Source organism: Saimiri boliviensis, chromosome 6 (genome assembly GCF_048565385.1).
Source record: "Saimiri boliviensis isolate mSaiBol1 chromosome 6, mSaiBol1.pri, whole genome shotgun sequence".
In the NCBI taxonomy this organism is placed as follows: Eukaryota; Metazoa; Chordata; class Mammalia; order Primates; family Cebidae; genus Saimiri; species Saimiri boliviensis.
This window is the reverse complement of record NC_133454.1, coordinates 125,409,821-125,418,718: the sequence shown is the minus strand read 5'-3', so window position 1 is coordinate 125,418,718 and position 8,898 is coordinate 125,409,821. Positions and strand designations below refer to the sequence as shown.

Below are 8,898 nucleotides of genomic sequence, written 5' to 3'. Positions count from 1 at the left end.
ATGGGCTCCGTGTCCAACCAACAGTTTGCAGGTGGCTGCGCCCAGGCGAGGCGCCCGAGGAGGTGCCGGAGGATGCGGCCCCGGCGGCGGACGAGCCTCAGCTGCTGCACGGTGCAGGCATCTGTAAGTGGTTCAACGTGTGCATGGGATTCAGCTTCCTGTCCATGACTGCCCGCGCTGGGGTCACGCTTGACCCCCCAGTGGACGTCTTTGTGCACCAGAGTAAGCTGCACATGGAGGGCTTCCGGAGCTTGAAGGAGGGTGAGGCAGTGGAGTTCACCTTTAAGAAGTCAGCCGCCTGTAATCCCAGCACTTTGGGAGGCCGAGGCGGGTGGATCACGAGGTCGAGAGATCGAGACCATCCTGGTCAACATGGTGAAACCCCATCTCTACTAAAAATACAAAAAATTAGCTGGGCATGGTGGCTCGTGCCTGTAATCCCAGCTACTCAGGAGGCTGAGGCAGGAGAATTGCCTGAACCCAGGAGGCGGAGGTTGCGGTGAGCCGAGATCGCGCCATTGCACTCCAGCCTGAGTAACAAGAGCGAGACTCCGTCTCAAAAAAAAAAAAAAAAAAGAAGTCAGCCAAGGGTCTGGAATCCATCCGTGTCACTGGACCTGGTGGGGTGTCCTGTATTGGGAGTGAGAGGCGGCCAAAGGGGAAGAACATGCAGAAGCCTAGATCGAAAGGAGACAGGTGCTGCAACTGTGGGGGTCTAGACCATCGTGCCAAGGAATGCAGCTGCCACCCCAGCCCAGGAAGTGCCACTTCTGCCAGAGCATCAGCCATATGGTAGCCTCATGTTCACTGAAGGCCCAGCAGGCCCCTAGCACACAGGGAAAGCCAACATACTTCTGGGAGGAAGAAGAAATCCACAGCCCTGCCCTGCTCCCGGAGGCCTAGAATTGAGCCCCAGTGGGTGGGGGCTATTCTTTTGCTATCAGGAAGTTTCGAGGAGCAGGCAGAGTGGAGAAAGTGGGAATAGGGTGCATCGGGGCTAGTTGGCACTGCCATATATCTCAGGCTGGGGTTCGCAACCCTTTCTTCCCTCTAGGTTGGGGGAAAGGGTGAGTCAAAGGAACTCCATCCATGCTCTGTGCAAATGCAAGTGAGAGTTCTCTTGCATTTGAGGAGGGAATCACCCTACAACCCGCACACTTTATCTGAGGCTCCATCCCCAGAATTTCCGACTTTTGAAAGTGGCCTGGTTAGGAAAGTTGTTTTCCTTTTAAAGAAGGATGTATAAGCCGGGCGCGGTGGCTCAAGCCTGTAATCCCAGCACTTTGGGAGGCCGAGGCGGGTGGATCACGAGGTCGAGAGATCGAGACCAACCTGGTCAACATGGTGAAACCCCGTCTCTACTAAAAATACAAAAAATTAGCTGGGCATGGTGGCGCGTGCCTGTAGTCCCAGCTACTCAGGAGGCTGAGGCAGGAGAATTGCCTGAACCCAGGAGGCGGAGGTTGCGGTGAGCCGAGATCGCGCCATTGCACTCCAGCCTGGGTAACAAGAGCAAAACTCCGTCTCAAAAAAAAAAAAAAAAAAAAAAAAAAAAGGATGTATAATAACAGTAATTCCCATGCCAGAGTGAAATGATTAAGTATAAGACCAGATTCACAGAGCCAAGCCACTACATTCTGTGGAAGGGAATCTCTCAGGAATAAGGCAGGGTTTTTTTCCACAGCTTATATCCTCGTACCCACTTTTGGGATAGGGTGTTGGCAACTGTTCCAAGCAATGGGTACTGATGATGGCAAAAAGGCTGTTTGGGGGAATAGCTGCAGACCCGCTGCGCCTACACTCACTCCGCCCCATTCTGGGTCAATGCGATTTTATTTATTTGCTCCCTTGGATACTGCACCTTGGGTCCCACTTTCTCCAGGATGCCAACGGCACTAGCTGTGCGCGAATGACGTATCTTGTGCATTTTGACTTTTTTATCTTAATATAAATATTCTGGTTTGGTATTTTTGTATATTTTAATCTAAGGCCCTCATTTCCTGTACTGTATTCTCAGGTACATGAGCAATCTCAGGGATAAGTCGGCAGCAGCTCCAGGTCTGCACAGCGGGAATACTTTTTGTTGTTTTTGCCACCGTGGAGAGCAACTGTTTGGAGTGCACAGCCTGTTGAACTACCTCATTTTTGCCGATGAGAGCTGGCTTTTCTGCCATCGTGTCCTCTTGAAACCCCCTCTGCCTTGAAAATGTTTTATGGGAGACTAGGTTTTAACTGGGTTGCCCCATGACTTGATTGCCTCCTACTGGAAGATTGGAAATTACTCTAAACGGGAAATGGTGGTGCAGAGAGGCTAGGAGAGGCTGGGCCAGGTGAAAGGCCCAGAGACGAAGCCAAGATTAGGTGAGCGTTGTCTGATCCGAGGGCACAGGACGTGCTTTACATCCCAGATCCATTCTTCACCAGATTAGACGAGACCTACCGTGCACAACAGGGTGTGTATGTTCATAAAACCGGGGTTGGTAAGACCTGTACCCCGTACTGAATCCTGTGCTGTCAAGGGACGGCTGCATGAAGAAAGGTCTAAAATCCTTCAGCTGTCCAAATTCTTGGGTTCCAGGAAGACACACGAGCAGGGCTTTGTGGTGCCTGGGGCCCGTGTCCTGCCCTGCTGCAGTAGTGATTAGTAGTGTCACAGTAGCTAAAGGAGAAAAGGGGGTTTTGTTTCCATGCCGTGAGATCACCGCAAACCTACCTCACCGTGTTGAAACGGGACAAATGCAATAGAACACATTGGGTGGTGTGTGTCTGATCCTGGGCTCTTGTCTCCCCTAAATACCGCCCCCCTCTAGTTATTGTATTTGTCTGGGCTTTGTAGGGCTTCACTAATTTGGTGATTGCTAGGTGGCCTAGTTTGTGTAAATAATGTATTGGTCTTTCTCAATGTTCTTTGGGGTTTTGTTTACAAACTTCCTTTTGTATTGAGAGAAAAATAGCCAAAGCATCTTTGACAGAAGGTTCTGCCAGGCAAAAAGATCTGAAACATTAGTTTGGGGGGGGCCTCTTCTTAAAGTGGGGATCTCGAACCATCCTTTCTTTTATATTCCTCTTTACCTATCAGACCAGATCTTCTGTCCTAAAAATGTTTCTTCCACCGTGCCTTCTTTTCTGTTCATCCCCAAAAGAAAACCTACACACCCACACTCATACGCATTTAATGCTTGGCGTGTCTCCACAACTTTTAAACAATGTATGCAAAAATCTGAAAGAAGCTAGAAACCCTCCATTCCTTGTTCCAGCCTCCTGAATCAAGACCAGTACATTTGTTTTGGTGAGCCACCATGTCCAGCCAAACATTTCTTGATGTATTCATGACAAACACTTAAGACACTGCCGTAGGCCAGGCGTGGTGCCTCACATCTGTAATCCCGGGACTTTGGGCGGCCGAGATAGGTGGATCACGAGGTCAGGAGTTCAAGACCATCCTGGCCAACACAGTGAAACCTCATCTCTACTAAAATACAAAAAATTAGCCGGGCATGGTGGTGTGTGCCTGTAATCCCAGCTACTCGGGAGGCGGAGGCAGAGGAATCACTTGAAATTGGGAGGTAGAGGTTGCAGTAAGTTGAGATCGCGCCACTGCACTCCAGCCTGGGTGACAGAGCAAGACTCCGTCTCAAAAAAAAAAAAAAAAAAAGACACTGCTGTATTTTAGATGGATCAAACCTACTTAATTTTTAATCCTAAAGTAGAGAGATGCAATTGGGGGCCTTCCATGTAGAAAGTGGGGTCAGGAGGCCAAGAAAGGGAATATGAATGGATATCCACGTCACGCAGGAACTTTTATGCAGGTGCTAAAAACTTACGTCAAAGTGGCCACAAGATTGTTTAATAGGAGACGAACAAATGTAACTCCATGTTTACTGCTAGAAACCAAAGCTTTGTGTAAAATCTTGAAGGTATGGGAGGGAGGATAGGAAAGCCTGTACCTGTCTGTTCTTTTCCTGATCCGTTTCCCTCATTCCTAAATTGCAGGAGATTGAGCCCCTTTGGGCTTTGATGACCCCATCACTGGGGTGTGTTTATTTGATGGTTGATTTTGCTGTACTGGGTATTTCCTTTCCAATTTTCTAATCATTTATTAACACATGCTGACTCTTCCCTTCCCTTCTCCTTTCCCTGGGAAAAAAACAATGAATAAATAAAGACTTATTGGTACTCAAAAAAAAAAAAAAAGTTATTTTCCTACCCCTAGGTGGGGTATTTTCCTATGTTCTATTATATTACTTTATGCTTAACATCTGTGTCCATAATACAATGCTCTGTACAGACTTTCCGTTTCTGATAGTGTCCTAATCTCGTTTGGTGGAGGGGGCGGTGGTCATAAAAACAACTGGGATGAGATAACGACCATCTGTTCCTTGAAAGGCTGGTAGAACTGCCCTATAAAAACATTTCCAATGGGCTCTTTCACACTGGAGTCTCTGATTACAATTTTCTTTTTCTTTTAGGCTTGTGTGTGTGTGTGTGTGTGTGTGTGTGTGTGTTTGAGTCTTGCTGTCACCCAGGCTGGAGTGCAGTAGTGTGATCTCAATTCACTGCAAACTCCACCTCCCGGGTTCAAGTGATTCTTGTACCTCACCCTCCCAAGTAGCTGGGATTACAGGTGTGTGCCACCACACACGGGTCATTTTTGTATTTTTTAGTAGAGAGGGGTTTCATCATGTTGGCCAGGCTGGTCTCGAACTCCTGGCCTCAGGTGATCTACCCCCCTTGGCCTCCTGAAGTGCTGAGATTACAGGTGTGAGCCACTGCACTTGGCCTATTTTAGTTTTAGTTTAGTTTTGTTTTTTTTCCAAGAGACAGAGTCTCGCTATGTTTCCCAGGCTGATCTTATACTCCTATCCTTAAAGGATCCTTCTGCCTTAGCCTCCCAAAGCACTGAGGTTAGGCTGGGCACGGTGGCTCACACCTGTAATCCCTACACTTTGGCAGGCCAGGAAGGGTGGGTGGGGGATCACCTGAGGTGAGGAGTTTGAAACCAACCTGGCTAATATGGTGAAACCCCATCTCTACTAAAAATACAAAAAATGTATGCAGACATGGTGGCAGGCACCTGTAATCCCAGCTACTTGGAAGGCTGACGCAGGACAATTGTTTGAAACTGGGAGGCAGAGGTTGCAGGGAGCCGAGATTGTGCCACTGCACTCCAGCCTGGGTGACAGAGTGAGACTCTGTCTCAAAAATGTAAATAAATAGGCTGAGTACAGTGGCCAATGCCTGTAATCCCAGCACTTTGGGAGGCCAAGGCGGCCAGATCACCTGAGGTCAGGAGTTTTGAGATCAGCCTGACTAACACGGAGAAACCCTGTCTCTACTAAAAATACAAAAATAAGCCAGGTATGGTGGCACATGCCTGTAATCCCAGATACTTGGGAGGCTGAGGCAGGAGAATCACTTGAACCTGGGAGGTGGAGGTTGCAGTGAGCCAAGATCACACCATTGCACTCCAGACTGGGCAACGAGAGTGAAACTCTGCCTCAAAAAAAAAAAAAAAAATATATATATATATATATATATATATACATGTATGTATATATACATGCATATATATGTATGTATATATACATGTATATATATGCATGTATATATACCTGTATATATATACACATATATATGTATATATACGTACATATATGTATATATAAATATATATGTATATATATAAATATAAATATATATGTATATATATACACATGTATATATAAATATATATGTATATATATAAATATGTATATATATAAATATATACATGTGTATATATATACATATATATGTACGTATATATACATATATACTTATATATACACACATATATATACATTTATATATATACATATATATTTATATATATACATATTTATATATATACATATATATTTATATATATATACATATATATATTTATATATGTCTCCATAGGGGACTCAAGAGTCAGATCACGTGGGGCCTGGTAGGAAGGAATTCTGGGTTTGTCCTAAGCATGATAAACAGCATGAAAGAACATTCGACTGAGGCTCCAGAGTGGAATAGACATGAAATGCCATGGTGAATTGCTTGCTCCTGGACAAAATGCAAAATTTTAAAGAAAGCAGAAACCCACATTGCCACTGTTGAAGCCCCTCATCCATCTCAAGAGTATAAAGCAATCAAGGGTGGATTTGAAAGGGGCAGTTTGCAGTGATTAGATTTGGAAAGAGCTGCTGTAGCACTGAGTCTGCAGGGGGTGGAACTGGGGAGCTGCCTTCTAACCCCAAATCTGGTGAGAAGCGCCTCAAGGAAGCCCCCCAGAGAGCTGAGGTGGGCTCACTACAGTCATGGTGGCCCAGTGGGTATTGGTAGGTGAGGCCTCTAGAAAGGTGGTGAACTGTGGTGGGCACTGGCCAGTGGGAATGGAAAAAGGGGTCTGGCCCAGCAGGCTTGTATTCTCTGGCACAGGGTATGCAACAGAGTGGGCTAGTGCATACCACTTGAAAGAAAGCCAGCCCCTGCCCATTTCCCAGGAGTTCCAGTCGAGGGGACAGTGCATAAGGGAGACTCCAGGAGCCCATCAAACCCCTCGGAGGGCAGGAGCCAGCTTTAGACAGCGGCCATCTAGGGAGTGAGATGCCATCTTACACCACTGCCAATCCAGCACACATTCTCTGCACCCACTGCCCTCCCTTCCTCCCTGTACCCCAAAGGCAGGGTCTTCTCAAGCCTGGGAGTGGGGCCAGGGAGAGGTGACTTTCCCCACTCCTTATCTGTGGGGGCTGCAGTGGCCAGAAGTGGGAAATACTTCATTCTTTTTTTGAGATAGGGTCTTGCTCTGTTGCCCAGGCTGGAGTGCAGTGGTGCCATCTCAGGTCCCTGCAGCCTCAAACTCAAGCAATCCCTGCAGCCTCAGCCTCACGAGCAGCTGGGACTACAGGTGTGTACCACCACGCCCCACCCAAGACTATTTCATTCTAAATCAAGTTCTGAGATTTCGCTACTACACACAACTGGCCACTTTTTAATAGAGGTTTAGTAACTTTAGGTGATCACAGGACAGCGAGGAAATGGTATAAAATGTAATGGCTGCACTCCCTCTGGCTGTGACTAGAAATTAGACTGGAGGGCCTGGGGTAACAGTGGCTTGCCATCCAGGAAGAAGACTGGGAGGCAAGGGAGTGGAGGGCAGGGGAGGGGAGGGAGGGGGAGTGGAGGTCAGGGGAGGGGAGGGAAGGGGAGGGGAGAGCAGGGGAGGGGAGGGAAGGGAAAGGAAGGGGAAAGGAGTCTGAGCCTGGGCCTGACACCCTTCAGCGGTCAAGAGAGGTCAGGGAGATGTGGCCATGGAGGGAAGAGCAGAGCCCACAGTGGGAAAGAAGATTGCAAAGAGTGAGGGCCCCCATCCAAGTGAACAAAGTGTTTCAAAGAGAAGGAAAGTGACCAACTATGACAAGAGCCACTGAGAGGTCAAGGCGAGCCCAAATGAGAACAACTGAACCACCTGGACTCATTCTCCAAGGACTCATTGTGGGAGGCTTATTACAGGCTTTGGCTGTGGGAATGTGGCCGAGGCTGGCCTTTACCACATCACACGGTGGGCCCCATCTGAAACTGTTCCTTTGGAGCTAAAGTCTAGGAAAAAATTTCTTTCCACTGAAGAAGCTTTCTCTGGGAAAAAAACAAAAAAACAAAAAAACTTTTTGCTTTGGCTGCCAGCGGCTCAGAGCTAAATTTGATATTTAATTAGTAAAGTACTTTTGTAGGCCTTTATGGGCTGCATATTTATATATTTATGCTATTGTTTTTGATCTTCATTTTTTAAATTATATTTTTACATTTTTAATTTTATTATTTTATTTTATTATTATTTGAGATAGAGTTTTACTCTTGTTGCCAGGCTGGAGTGCAATGGCACAATCTTGGCTCACCGAAACCTCTGCCTCCTGAGTTCAAGGGATTCTCTTGCCTCAACCTTCCAAGTAGCTGGGACTACAGGCATGCACCACCACGCCCAGCTAATTTTGTATTTTTGGTAGAGACAGGGTTTCTCCATGTTGATCAGGCTGGTCTCAAATTCCCGACCTCAGGTGATCTTCCTGCCTCAGCCTCCCAAAGTGCTGGGATTACAGGCATGAGCCATCCCATGTGGCCTACAATTTTTTATTTTTAGAGCCAAGATCTTGCTCTGTTGCCCAGGCTGGACTCACATTCCTGAGCTCAAGTGCAATGGCATGGTCTTGGCTCACTGCAACCCTCTTCGGCCTCCAGAGTAGCTGGAAATTCACAACTGGTAGCATGGGTGTATACCATTGCACCCACCCACATTCTTGAATCTCCATTTCTGATTTTTAAATTTTATCTTCCTTATTCTTGTTGGAAGCCACTTCAGGTGCACTGGGAATGCGGTATGTAAATTAATCGATGGTATTTTATTCATGCAGCAAGTATACAGTGGTGTCTTTCTTGTAGTAGTCACGTCTCTCTGGCATGCAATTGGCCAAAATAATAAAGATAAAAATAAATGTCTTCGTCCATTTTCTGTTGCTTATAACAGAAAACCTAGAACTGGGTAACTTTTTTTTTTTTTTTTTTTTTTTGAGACAGCGTTTCACTCTTGTTACCCAGGCTGGAGTGCAATGGCGCGATCTCGGCTCACCGCAACCTCCGCCTCCTGGGTTCAGGCAATTCTCCTGCCTCAGCCTCCTGAGTAGCTGGGATTACAGGCACGCGCCACCATGCCCAGCTAATTTTTTGTATTTTTAGTAGAGCTGGGGTTTCACCATGTTGACCAGGATGGTCTCGATCTCTTGACCTCGTGATCCACCCACCTTGGCCTCCCAAAGTGCTGGGATAACAGGCGTGAGCCACCGCGCCCGGCATGTAATTTATTTTTTAAGAAAGTTTCTTTCT

At 46.8% G+C, this 8,898-nt stretch overlaps 1 pseudogene; it reads left to right on the top strand.

Annotated features, from left to right (window-relative positions):
• On the top strand, positions 1 to 903 carry LOC120364695 (protein lin-28 homolog A-like; annotated as a pseudogene).
• The last annotated feature ends 7,995 nt before the right edge of the window (positions 904 to 8,898 follow it).